Consider the following 14,209-nt stretch of genomic DNA (forward strand, 5'->3'; position numbering starts at 1 on the left):
AAAGCCTTTTTTTTTCTTTAAATGTTTTTGCATTGCTGAACCCAAGACCTTTCTATGGATGACCTGTAGTTTTCATTGGTACCAATTTGGGGTACATAACACACTTTGATCACTTTTTATTCAGTTTTTTCAGGTAGCAAAAAAACAGCAATGCTTTTCTTTTTTTTTTTTTTCTTACAGCACTCATCGTGCGGGATAACTTTATTCTTTATAATTGTGCACTGTGGGTCATTACAGATGTCGCAATACCAAAATATATAAAAGGGATTTCATTTTTGCTATTTTTTTATTTATTTAATATTTTTTTAACCATTTACTAGTTTCACAAAGGGAGATTAATGGGCGATCATCTGATTGATTCTATAGTACACTGTACTGTCTAGTGACAGGCACTATCAGCCTATGCCAGAGAGCAGCATCCTGATAGGCATACACTCCAGGCAGTCCTGAGGCCATCATTAGGCTCCTGGCTGCCATGCTAAAACATTGGCACCCAGCAATCTCATTTGCAAGGGTGCTGAGGCCTGACAGAGGGAGCTCCCTCTCTCTAAACTTCTTAGATGCCTAGGTCCCCTAATAAAACATTTACTGGGGTAAGTGGATGTGAGTAGTCTAACATGTTAAAGGGGTTTTCCGGGAGTTCAATATAAATGGCCTATCCCCAGGATATTTGATCGATGAGGGTCCAACTCCCAGCACCCCCACTAGTCTGCTGTATAAAGAAGCTGTGGCTTTTTCCTAGGCCAGTAATGTCATGTTCATCAGTCACATGGCCTATGAGCAGCTCAGTCCCATTCAAGTGAAAAGGGCCTTGGCTGCAATACTAAGCACACACACTATACAATGTACAGCACAGTGCTTGATATGCTGTGAAGAGGCCACTGTACTCACCAGAGCACCACAGTCTCCCCAAACAGCTGATCAGTAGAGGTGCCTTGAGTTGGACCTCTACTCATCAGATATTGATGACCTATCTTGATAGGCCATCAGCACTGAACTCCTGGAAAACCTCTATAAGTGAGTATAGACTTTTACAACAGGGTTAACATTGTTGGGCATGAGGGAACCAATGATCAGGTACTAAGTCAGTAACCACAGGCTCACATGTGTCCCAAGCAAATTACAGTACTCTAGGAATTAAACCATACCATTGCAAGAAAAAGTATGTGAACCCTTTGGAATGATATGGATTTCTGCACAAATTGGTCATAAAATGTTATCTGATCTTCATCTAAGTCACAACAATAGACAATCACAGTCTGCTTAAACTAATAACACACAAATAATTAAATATTACTATGTTTTTATTGAACACACCATGCAAACATTCACAGTGCAGTTGAAAAAAGTATGTGAACCCCTAGACTAATGACATCTCCAAGAGCTAATTGGAGTTAGGTGTCAGCCAACTGGAGTTCAATCAATGAGATAAGATTGGAGGTGTCAGTTACAGCTGCCCTGCCACATAAAAAATACACACCAGTTCTGGGTTTGCTTTTCACAACAAGCATTGCCTGATGTGAATGATGCCTCGCACAAAAGAGCTCTCAGAAGACCTACGATTAAGAATTGTTGACTTGCATAAAGCTGGAAAGGGTTATAAAAGTATCTCCAAAAGCCTTGCTGTTCATCAGTCCACAGTAAGACAAATTGTCTATAAATGGAGAAAGTTCAGCACTGCTGCTACTCTCCCTAGGAGTTCTGTGCCAAAAAAAAAAAACCTTATATGAACTCGCCATGCCCCTCACGGAATACCTTGGGGTGTCCTATTTCCAAAATGGGGTCACATGTAGGGTATTTATACTGCCCAGGCATTTTAGGGGCCCTAAAGCGTGAGAAGAAGTCTAGAATCCAAATGCCTAAAAATGCCCTCCTAAAAGGAGAAATATCTCTGTAAAATTACAACTTTGTACCAAAAAATTGGAAAAGTTGTCTTTTACAGAGATATTACTCTCACCCAGCATGGGTATATGTAAAAATACACCCCAAAACACATTGCCCTACTTCTGCTGAGTTCGGCAATACTACATGTGTGACAGTTTTTTTGCAGCCTAGGTGCGCAAAGGGGCCCAAATTCCAAAGAGTATCTTTACGATTTCACAGGGCAGTTTTTACGCATTTGGATTCCAGACTTCTTCTCACGCTTTAGGGCCCCTAAAATGCCAGGGCAGTATAAATTCCCCACAAGTGACCCCGTTTTAGAAAGAAGACAACCCAAGGTATTCCGTGAGGGGTATGGTGTGTTAATGTAAAATTTTATTTTACAAAAAATAAAAAATTCCATGAACTCACTATGCCCATCAGCAAATACCTTAGGGTGTCTACTTTCCGAAATGAGGTCATTTGTGGGGTGTTTCTACTGTTTGGGCATTGTAAAACCTCAGGAAACATGACAGGTGCTCAGAAAGTCAGAGCTGCTTCAAAATGCGGAAATTCACATTTTTGTACCATAGTTTGTAAACGGTATAACTTTTGTACAAACCAATAAATATACACTTATTGCATTTTTTTTAATGAAAGACATGTAGAACAATACATTTAGAGAAAAATGTATATAGAAATGTAGTTTTATTTGAAACATTTTACAACTGAAAGTGAAAAAAGTCATTTTTTTGCAAAAATTTCGGTCAATTTCGATTAATAACAAAAAAAGGGAGAAATGTCCGCAGCAATGAAATACCACCAAATGAAAGCTCTATTAGTGAGAAGAAAAGGAGGTAAAATTCATTTGGATGGTAAGTTGTATGACCAAGCAATAAACCGTGAAAGTAGTGTAGTGCAGAATTGTAAAAAGTGGTCTGGTCATTAAGGGGGTTTAAGCTAGGGGAGCTGAGCTGGTTAAGACATTTTGCAGGAGAACTTAAGGCCATCTATCCACCAGCTCAAGCTCAACAGAAGATGGGTGTTGCAACAGGACAACGACCCAAAGCATATAAGTAAATCTATTACAGAATGGCTTAAACAGAAGAAAATATGCCTTCTGGAGTGGCCCAGTCAGTCTTGGCCTCAACACGATTGAGATGCTGTGGCATGATCTCAAGAAAGCGATTCACACTAGACATCCCAAGAATAGTGCTGAACTGAAACTGTAAAGAGGAATGGTCAAGAATTACTCCTGACCGTTGTGCACTTCTGATCTGCAACTACAGGAAACATTTGGTTGAAGTTATTGCTGCCAAAGGAGGTTCAACCAGTTATTAAATCCAAGGGTTCACATACTTTTTCCACCTGCCCTGTGAATGTTTACATGGTGTGTTCAATAAAAACATAGTAACATTTAATTCTTTGTGTGTTATTAGTTTAAGCAGACTGTGATTGTCTATTGTTGTGACTTAGATGAAGATCAGATAACATTTTATAACCAATTTGTGCAGAAATCGATATCATTCCAAAGGGTTCACTTACTTTTTCTTGCAACTGTAAATAGAGTGGATTGCTATGTTCTACACTGACATTGTGAATATCACAATAGAGGAGGTTTTCAGACTTTTTTATACTGATGATCTGTATGTGATTAATTGGGGTCCGACACCTGGGGCCCCCACTGTTCAGCTATTTTTGAAGGTTTGAGGCACTCCTATTAATGCCACTGCCTTCTTACAGTTTGCTCTAGGCCAGCCACCTCACATTCATCACATGGCCTAGGCGCAGCTCAGTCCTATTCAAGATAATAGGACTGAGCTGCCATACCAAGCACAGCAGCTATACAATGTACGGCGCTGTGCTTGGTAAGCTGTGAGCAAGCAGCAATGCTTACTGGAGCATGGTGGTCTCAGCTGATCGGTGGTGGTCCCAGGTGTTAGGCCCTTGCCAATGAGAATAGGTCATCAGTAGAGATGAGCAAATCGAAGCTGACGAAGTGGAATTCAATCCGAATTTCAGGAATTATTAGATTCGCACCGAATCCGAATTTCTCTAACGTTTTGTGGTAACGAATTGCTTTTTTTCCTAAAATGGCTGCTGCCCATGTTAGGACATGGAGCAAGGAACTCTGGGAATGAGGGATCACCCACAATGCCATGCATGCAGCTAATCAGCAGCCAGCCAGACCTGTGATGTCACAGCCCTATAAATAGCCTCAGCCATTCTCCAGTGTACTTAGTGCAGGGAGAGACATTAGCAGGCACTAGGGACAGTGCTAGGAAAGACTTGAAAACTTATATTTTGCTCAATAGAAGTTCAGGGAAAGAGCATTAGAAGTGTAGGGAAAGGATAGGAAGGAATTATTAAACAGTATTGAAGCAGAACAGGGTTTAATAGGGGTGTTTACAATCCTATTACACTTTGCTGCACTGACTGCGGATTCAAATTGCCATTATACTACTGCTCATTTCAGGTTTGCAATACCGCTGTAATTCCAGCAAACTGTTCTTGTTATTGGGGTCTTGTTATCCCTTGTGCAGTGCAGTTATATATATATATATATATATATATATATGTTCTAAAGCCTTTTTTAGTCGTGTATTAGTGGGGAAAAAGGGGACTTATTAGCCGTTGTTTGTTGAAGTGAGAAAAGTGAGCACTTATATGTTCTAAAATCTTTTTTTGGCGTGTATTAGTCGGGAAAAAGAAAAATGGCTTATTAACCGCCTCCGGACCGCCTAACGCAGATGTGCGGTCCGGAGGCGGCAGCGCTGCGCAGAGTCACGCATATACGCGTCATCTCGCGAGACGCGAGATTACGCGCTTTGCCGGCCCGCGCATGCGCAGTTCGGGCCAGCATTTCATCAAGGGGGGTCGCGTCATCAGCTTGCCAGCCAATGATCACGGCTGGCAAGCTGATGATTTTTAAAAAATCCAATGAGAAGCCAGATAACAGATCATATTAGTAAATATGATCTGTTATATGGCTGCCCTGCTCCTCTGCTGGTCCTTTTCGTCGGTTGGATCCAGCAGAGGAGCAGGCTACACAGTGAGTACACCAAACACCACATACTAGCCCCAGATCACCCCCCTGAACCCCTATTAACCCTTTGATCACCCCTTTGATCGCCCCTGTCAATCACTAGTGAAAGGAAAAAAGTGATCAGTGCAAACTGTCACTTTTTTTTTCCACTGGTATTGACCGTTAGGTTTTAGGATAGTTTAGGTCCCTTGGTTAGGTAGTTTAGGGATCGGTTACCGCCCAGCCCTCCGCACCGCAGTCACTGATTCGCTGATTAGCGTATCGCTAATCAGCATTTGTACTTTTATAGTATCTGGAAGTGATCAAAACTGATCACGGTCAGATCTATAATAGTATTAGTGTCACTTTAGTTCCCCCTCCACCCAAAACGCAGTGTTTGCCCGATCAGGCCTGATCGGTCGCCCACACGTGCGTTCACCCACGCCCGCCCCACCGCAGTGACAAAATTTTTTTTTTTTTTTATCACTGCACATTCACTTTACACGCGCTGCGGCGATAAAAAAATCCGTTTTGATATTTTTTATCAACCGCAGCGGCCTCCAGTACTTCGCTAGCCTCCCCTTTGTAAGACAGGCTTGCTTTTTTTCTTGGGTAGTCTCAGGGAATACCCCTAAATATAGTTGCCCAAATGTCAAACAGGGGATATTCTTCTGAAGAGGCCTACAGGCTTCTGACCAAGTCGGATGAGGAATGGGAACCCTCATCTGATTAATCTAGCGGGTCAGAATACGAACCTGTAGAAAGCAGTGGCTCTCTGACCCAAAGTTCGGACGAGGAGGCTGAGGTCCCTGATAGCACCAGGCGTACCCGGCCCGTGTCGCTAGACCACAGGTTGCGCAGGATCCGCTTCAAGAGCAGCAGAGTGGGGCTGGTGCTGTCGGATTACGTGGTGAGGCATACACCAGCAGCGCAGCCCTCCCTGGACCTAGTACCAGCACTGCCGTACAACCTGGTGAAGTGGCGAGCACCAGAAGGGCAGTTGAAGCTGGTACGGTGGCACGAGCAGTAGTGACCCCGTCGCAGCCACCGCAAAGACGGGCCCGTAGAGCCCCTAGAATCCCAGAGGTGCTGGCAAACCCTGATTGGCAGTCCCCAACTTCAGCCGCACCTGTAGTTTTCCCTTTCACTGCCCAGTCTGGAGTTCGGGTTGAGACAGCTCAGATCGGTTCGGCCCTGGGATTTTTTTAGCTGTTCTTGACTGCGGAGCTCTTAGACATAGTTGTGGCCGAAACAAACAGGTACGCCACACAATTTATAACCGCCAACTCGGGAAGTTATTATGCCCAGCCTTTCCAGTGGAAACCAGTCCAAGTTTCCGAAATTAAAACTTTTCTGGGCCTTCTCCTCAACATGGGTCTAACTAAAAAGCATGAATTGCGGTCATATTGGTCCACGAACCCAATTCATCACATGCCCATGTTCTCTGCTGCTATGTCCAGGGCACGTTTTGAGGCCATCCTGCGTTTCCTGCACTTTAGCGACAACACCGCCTCCCGTCCCAGAGGCCACCCTGCTTTTGACCGGCTCCACAAAATTCGGCCCCTCATAGACCATTTCAACCTGAAATTTGCAGATTTGTATACCCCAGAGCAAAACATCTGCGTAGACGAGTCCCTAATATATTTTACCAGGTGCCTTGGCTTCAAACAATACATCCCAAGCAAGCGCGCCCGGTATGGGGTCAAATTGTATAAGCTCTGTGAAAGGGCCACAGGCTATACCCACAAATTTCGGATCTATGAGGGAAAAGATCAGACCCTGGAGCCGGTCGGTTGCCCCGACTACCTGGGGAGCAGTGGGAAGACAGTCTGGGACTTGGTGTCACCCTTATTCGGCAAGGGGTACCATCTTTATGTGGACAATTTCTACACAAGTGTGGCCCTCCTTAGGCATTTGTTTCTAGAACGGAACTAGTCGCGCGGGCTTCCCCCAACGGCTCGTTACCACCCGTCTTGCAAGGGGGCAGAGGGCCGCATTGTGTAACGAAGAACTGCTCGCGGTGAAATGGAGAGACAAGCGTGACGTTTACATGCTCTCCTCCATTCACGCAGACACGACAATACAAATTGAGCGAGCAACCCGTGTCATTGAAAAGCCCCTCTCAGTCCACGACTATAACCTTCACATGGGAGGGGTGGACTTCAATGACCAGATGTTGTCTCTGTATTTAGTTTCCCGCTGAACCAGACGCTGGTATAAGAAGGTGTCTGTATATTTAATTCAATTGGCTCTGTATAATAGTTTTGTTTTAAAAAAAAATTGGAAAAGTTGTCTTTTGCCAAGATATTTCTCTCACCCAGCATGGTTATATGTAAAATGACACCCCAAAACACATTCCCCAACTTCTCCTGAGTACGGCGATACCAGATGTGTGACACTTTTTTGCAGCCTAGGTGGGCAAAGGGACCCACATTCCAAAGTGCACCTTTCGGATTTCACCGGTCATTTTTTACAGATTTTGATTGCAAACTACTTCTCACACATATGGGCCCCTAAATTGCCAGGGCAGTATAACTACGCCACAAGTGACCCCATTTTGGAAAGAAGACACCCCAAGGTATTCCATGAGGGGCATGGCGAGTTCCTAGAATTTTTTATTTTTTGTTGCAAGTTAGTGGAATATGAGACTTTGTAAGGAAAAAGAAAAACAAATCATCATTTTCCGCTAACTTGTGACAAAAAATAAAAAATTCTAGGAACTCGCCGTGCCCCTCACGGAATACCTTGGGGTGTCTTCTTTCCAAAATGGGGTCACTTGTGGGGTAGTTATACTGCCCTGGCAATTTAGGGGCCCAAATGTGTGAGAAGTACTTTGCAATCAAAATGTATGAAAAATGGCCTGCGAAATCCAAAAGGTGCACTTTGGAATATGTGCCCCTTTGCCCACCTTGGCTGCAAAAAAGTGTCACACATCTGGTATCGCCGTTGGGTAATGTGTTTTGGGGTGTCATTTTACATATACCCATGCTGGATGAGAAAAATATCTTGGTCAAATGCCAACTTTGTATAAAAAAATTGGAAAAGTTGTCTTTTGCCAAGATATTTCTCTCACCCAGCATGGGTATATGTACAAACCGGATTCCAAAAAAGTTGGGACACTAAACAAATTGTGAATAAAAACTGAATGCAATGATGTGGAGATGGCAAATGTCAAAATTTTATTTGTAATAGAACGTAGATGACAGATCAAACGTTTAATCCGAGTAAATGTATCATTTTAAAGGAAAAATTCGTTGATTCAAATTTTCACGGTGTCAACAAATCCCCAAAAAGTTAGGACAAATAGCAATAAGAGGCTGGAAAAAGTAAATTTGAGCATAACGAAGAGCTGGAAGACCAATTAACACTAATTAGGTCAATTGGCAACATGATTGGGTATAAAAAGAGCTTCTCAGAGTGGCAGTGTCTCTCAGAAGCCAAGATGGGTAGAGGATCACCAATTCCCACAATGTTGCGCAGAAAGATAGTGGAGCAATATCAGAAAGGTGTTACCCAGCGAAAAATTGCAAAGACTTTGCATCTATCATCATCAACTGTGCATAACATCATCTGAAGATTCAGAGAATCTGGAACAATCTCTGTGTGTAAGGGTCAAGGCCGTAAAACCATACTGGATGCCCGTGATCTCCGGGCCCTTAAACGACACTGCACCACAAACAGGAATGCTACTGTAAAGGAAATCACAGAATGGGCTCAGGAATACTTCCAGAAACCATTGTCAGTGAACACAATCCACTGTACCATCCGCCGTTGCCAGCTGAAACTCTACAGTGCAAAGAATAAGCCATTTCTAAGCAAGATCCACAAGCTCTGGCGTTTTCACTGGGCCAGGGATCATTTAAAATAAAGTGTGGCAAAATGGAAGACTGTTCTGTGGTCAGACGAGTCACGATTCGAAGTTCTTTTTGGAAATCTGGGACGCCATGTCATCCGGACCAAAGAGGAGAAGGACAACCCAAGTTGTTATCAACGCTCAGTTGAGAAGCCTGCATCTCTGATGGTATGGGGTTGCATGAGTGCGTGTGGCATGGGCAGCTTGCATGTCTGGAAAGGCACCATCAGTGCAGAAAAATATATTCAGGTTCTAGAACAACATATGCTCCCATCCAGACGTAATCTCTTTCAGGGAAGACCCTGCATTTTTCAACAAGATAATGCCAGACCACATTCTGCATCAATCACAACATCATGGCTGCGTAGGAGAAGGATCCGGGTACTGAAATGGCCAGTCTGCAGTCCAGATCTTTCACCTATAGAGAACATTTGGCACATCATAAAGAGGAAGGTGCAACAAAGAAGGCCCAAGACCAGGCATGTCCAAACTGCGGCCCCCCAGCTGTTGCAAAACTACAACTCCCAGCATGCCTGGATAGCTTACAGCTATTAGGGCATGCTGGGAGTTGTAGTTTTGTAACAGCTGGAGGGCCGCAGTTTGGACATGCCTGCCCAAGACGATTGAACAGTTAGAGGCCTGTATTAGACAAGAATGGGAGAGCATTTCTATTTCTAAACTTGAGAAACTGGTCTCCTAGGTCCCCAGACGTCTGTTGAGTGTTGTAAGAAGAAGGGGAGATGCCACACAGTGGTGAAAATGACCTTGTCCCAACTTTTTGGGGATTTGTTGACACCATGAAATTCTGATTCAACATATTTTTCCCTTACAATGGTACATTTTCTCAGTTTAAACTTTTGTTCCGTGATTTATGTTCTATTATGAATAAAATATTAGAAGTTGGCACCTCCACATCATTGCATTCAGTTTTTAATGACGATTTGTATAGTGTCCCAACTTTTTTGGAATCCGGTTTGTAAAATGACACCCCAAAACACATTCACCAACTTCTCCTGAGTACGGCAATACCAGATGTGTGACACTTTTTTGCAGCCTAGGTGGGCAAAGGGACCCACATTCCAAAGTGCACCTTTTGGATTTCACCGGTCATTTTTTACAGATTTTGATTGCAAACTACTTCTCACACATATGGGCCCCTAAATTGCCAGGGCAGTATAACTACGCCACAAGTGACCCCATTTTGGAAAGAAGACACCCCAAGGTATTCCGTGAGGGGCATGGCGAGTTCCTAGAATTTTTTATTTTTTGTCGCAAGTTAGTGGAATATGAGACTTTGTAAGAAAAAATAAAATAAAATAAAAAATCATCATTTTCCGCTAACTTGTGAGAAAAAATAAAAAGTTCTATGAACTCACTATGCCCATCAGCGAATACCTTAGGGTGTCTACTTTCCGAAATGGGGTCATTTGTGGGGTTTTTCTACTGTTTGGGCATTGTAGAACCTCAGGAAACATGTCAGGTGCTCAGAAAGTCAGAGCTGCTTCAAAAAGCGGAAATTCACATTTTTGTACCATAGTTTGTAAACGCTATAACTTTTACCCAAACCATTTTTTTTGTTGCCCAAACATTTTTTTTTATCAAAGACATGTAGAACAATACATTTAGCGAAAAATTTATATATGGATGTCGTTTTTTTTGCAAAATTTTACAGCTGAAAGTGAAATCCACCAAATGAAATCTCTATTAGTGAGAAGAAAAGGAGGTAAAATTCATTTGGGTGGTAAGTTGCATGACCGAGCGATAAACTGTGAAAGTAGTGTAGTGCAGAAGTGTAAAAAGTGGCCTGGTCATTAAGGAGGTTTTAGCTAGCGGGGTTGAAGTGGTTAAGGTACTTTCGCACTAGCGTTGTTGGATTCCGGCAGGCAGTTCCATAGTCGGAACTGCCTTTCAGATCCGAAAATCCGTATACAAACGGATATCATTTGCTTTCAAATCCGGATCCGTCTGACAAATGCATTGAAATACTGGATCCATCTCTTCGGTGTCATCTGGAAAAATGGATCCAGTATTTATTTTTTTCACATTTTTAAAGGTCTGCGCATGCGCAGAACGGGATCCGACATTAATACATTTCAATACATGTATTGAATATAATACATGTATTTCAATACAATACAATCCGACAAGTGTTCCAGAATTTTGGCCGGAGAAATTACTGCAGCATGCTGCGGTATTTTCTCTGGCCAAATACCGTAAAAGGGACGGAACGGAAGACATTCTGATGCATACTGAACAGATTGCTTTCCATTCAGAATGCATTAGGACTAAACTGATTAGTATTTTTTCCCGGTATTGTGTCCCTATGACGGAACTCAGTATCAAAAAACTTTAACGCTAGTCTGAAAGTACCCATAGTCGTTGTGTGGTGAAGTGAGAAAATTACAGCCCTTATTTGCCATTCTGCAGTTATATGTTCTAAAGCCTTTTTTTGTTGTGTATTAGTGGGGAAAAAGAAAAAGGGCTTTTTATTAGACGTTGTGTGGCGAAGTGGGAAAATTATAGCCTTTTTGGTGTGTGTTAGTGGGAAAAAAATATTATTTGCCATTCACGGCCACAGTTATATGTTCTAAAGCCTTTTTTGGCGTGTATTAGTGGGGGAAAACAAAAAGGGATTATTATCCATTGTGTTGAAGTGAGAAAATTATAGCCTTTTTGGTGTGTATTACTGGCAAAAAATATATATTATTTGCCATTCATGGCCACAGTTATATCTTCTAAAGCCTTTTTTTGGCGTGTATTAGTGGAGAAAAAGAAAAAGGGCTTATTAGCCATTGTATTGTGAAGTGAGAAAATTATAGCCTTTTTGGTGTGTATTAGTGGCAAAAAAAAATATTATTTGCTATTCACGGCCACAGTTATATCAAATATATATTAAAGCCCTTTTTGGCATGTATTAGTGGCAAAAAAAACTTCATTTGCCGTCCACGGCCGCAATGATATGTTCTAAAGCCTTTTTTTGGCGTGTATTAGTGGGAAAAAAGAAAAAGGGGTTTTAAGCCATTGTGTAGTGAAGTGAGAAAATTAAAGCCCTTTTTGGCATGTATTAATGGAAAAAAATATATATTATTTGCCGTTCAGCGGTGAAGATCCATTGTACTACAGCCATTTACGTGGTGTATTAATAGAATAGATACATAAGTCCTGTTAGCCATTCTGCGGTGAATTGTGATTGTTATATTTATTTTTTGGGGTGTATTAATATGAAAAAAAAGAATTTGTCTTATTAGCCGGTCTGCAGTGAACCGACATTGTTATACAGCCATTGTTGGGGTGTATTCATGGGAAAAATAAGTATGTTATTAGCCGTTCTACTGTGAATTTACATAGTCATTCCGTGGTGAAATTTTTTGTGATACAGCCTTTTTTGGGAAAATTGGTCTGTAGCTGTAACTACGGTCAAAGACAATATATGTCCTTTACGGCCCACTGGGTAAATGTGGTTCCTGCACAGCCACACCAGCAACTTGGCCGGGTGAAGCCTCTTCCGCCTCCACGTTCTCACGCCATTGGTCCTGCGACAATGTCCGCCTCTGCCTCCTCATCCTCCACCGTGTCCTCAGCCTCCACTGCAGGGACAATTCACAGTGCTCCTCCATCATACCACATGTGCAGGGCACGGCGGTGTCATGCTGTTCTACCCCTCGTTTGCCTGGGCGAACGGAGTCACAGAGGGGAGCAGCTGCTCCGTGTCCTTTATCAAGAAATCAAATCCTGGCTTTCTCCAACTCAAAATTGGTACCATGGTGATCAACAACAGGAAGAACATGGTGTCGGCGCTGCATCAAGGAGGGCTGAGCCATGCGTCCCGCATTGTGCAAGTGTTCAATCTGGTTGTAAAGCGGTTCCTGAAGTCTTCCATCCATCTGCAAGACATCCTAAAAATGGCTAGGAAACTTTACATGCACTTCAGCCACTTGTACACCGCCAAGCACACCTTCCTTGAGCTGCAGCGGCAGAATGGCATCTCCCAACATAGGAATATACGCTAGGTTTCCATCGTTAGAATTCCACCCTCCATATGTTGGACCGACTATACGAACAGAGAAAAGCCATAAAGATTTTTCGATGATCCTAGCAGACAGAGGTACTCCCCTGTGTAACTTCGATGTTAGCCAGTGGCAGCTCATGCGTGACACCTGTCATTTGCTCTTGTCCTTTGAGGAGGCCACTTTATTTGTCAGTCGCCAGGACTACAGGATGAACAATGTCATTCCACTGATTCATATCCTGCAAAAGATGCTGGTAAATCTGTCTGGTTAGGGGACTGGAGACATGGCGCCTACATCTCACTGCCACATGAGCCCTGTGGTGGCTGAACTGGAGGAGGAGGAGGACATTGCAGCACAAGCAATGTGTAGCGAAATGGGTGGTTTTTCTACACAGGTGACAGGAGAGGAGGAGCAGGAGCAGCCGGAGGAACAAGAGGGAGATGAGGTAGACGAGGCAGATGACCCAGGCACACCATGGCAGTATGGAGTAGAGATGGATGCAGCCAGTCCCGAGTCACTCAGAGTCACTTGGAAATGGCCCGATGCATGCTCACTTGCTTGCGTAGTGACAGCCAAATTGTCACCATTTGCCAGAGGGATGACTACTGGCTCTCCACCATGTTAGACCCTCGCTAACGGTTCAAAATGGGTTTTTACAACCACTGAGAGGGAGGACAAACTGAACTACTATAGAGACATCCAATGTAGTCAGTTGGCCGCTGCCTATCTGTGCCATCATCCATCCTCTCGCAGGTCTGAATGGGGGGTCCTTTGCACTCATGTTCCACTGCCATGGCTGCTGGGTGGGGGCAGGAGTCTAGAGTAGCTGATAAGCAGCTTTCTTTACCCGCATAGTGAAGAAACTACTCACCAGCAGCTAGATATAGAGCAGAACCTGAACCAGCAGGTGAAGGCATACTTGGAGTGCACCCTGCCACTCGTCATTGAGGATCGGCTGGACTACTGTAGCTAAACTGGATTTGTGGCCGCAACTGGCCGAGTTTGCCCTGGAAAAGCTGTCCTTCCCGGCCAGTAGTGTGGCATCAGATGTTTAGTGCGGCGGCCATAGTTACCCCAAGGAGGACTCGCCTGTCCACCATGCTGCTGCTGCGGCAACCTCCACACTATGTCACCTTGCCACTCTGTGTTCTCCTCATGCTGCTGCCACCTCCAGCAGTCCACTATGCTAAAAGAGGGCTGTGTACTGGCTTGTACACACTGTGATACCTTTTGGCGCAAAACCACAATAGCACATGTCGTCTTTTTTTAGAAATATTTATTTGTTCGGATGACAACGCGTTTTGGAGTAAAAACACTCCTTTATCAAGTCTAAAAGAAACAGTAGTATGTGAAGTGATGGTATCAGGGGATAATACATAAGGATAAAACATATCGAAAGAACAAAAAAAAAAATATATATATATATATATATATGTATATATAAATATATATGTATAGGTA

The 14,209-nt window shown here is 43.3% G+C and overlaps 1 protein-coding gene across 2 annotated transcripts in view; it reads right to left on the reverse strand.

Annotated features, from left to right (window-relative positions):
- LOC122926705 (immunoglobulin superfamily member 1-like) overlaps positions 1–14,209 on the reverse strand; it is an 81,909-nt gene that overhangs the window by 13,484 nt on the left and 54,216 nt on the right. The gene's annotated exons all lie outside the window — the stretch shown is intronic.

This window comes from Bufo gargarizans, chromosome 2, assembly GCF_014858855.1.
Source record: "Bufo gargarizans isolate SCDJY-AF-19 chromosome 2, ASM1485885v1, whole genome shotgun sequence".
NCBI classification, from domain to species: Eukaryota; Metazoa; Chordata; class Amphibia; order Anura; family Bufonidae; genus Bufo; species Bufo gargarizans.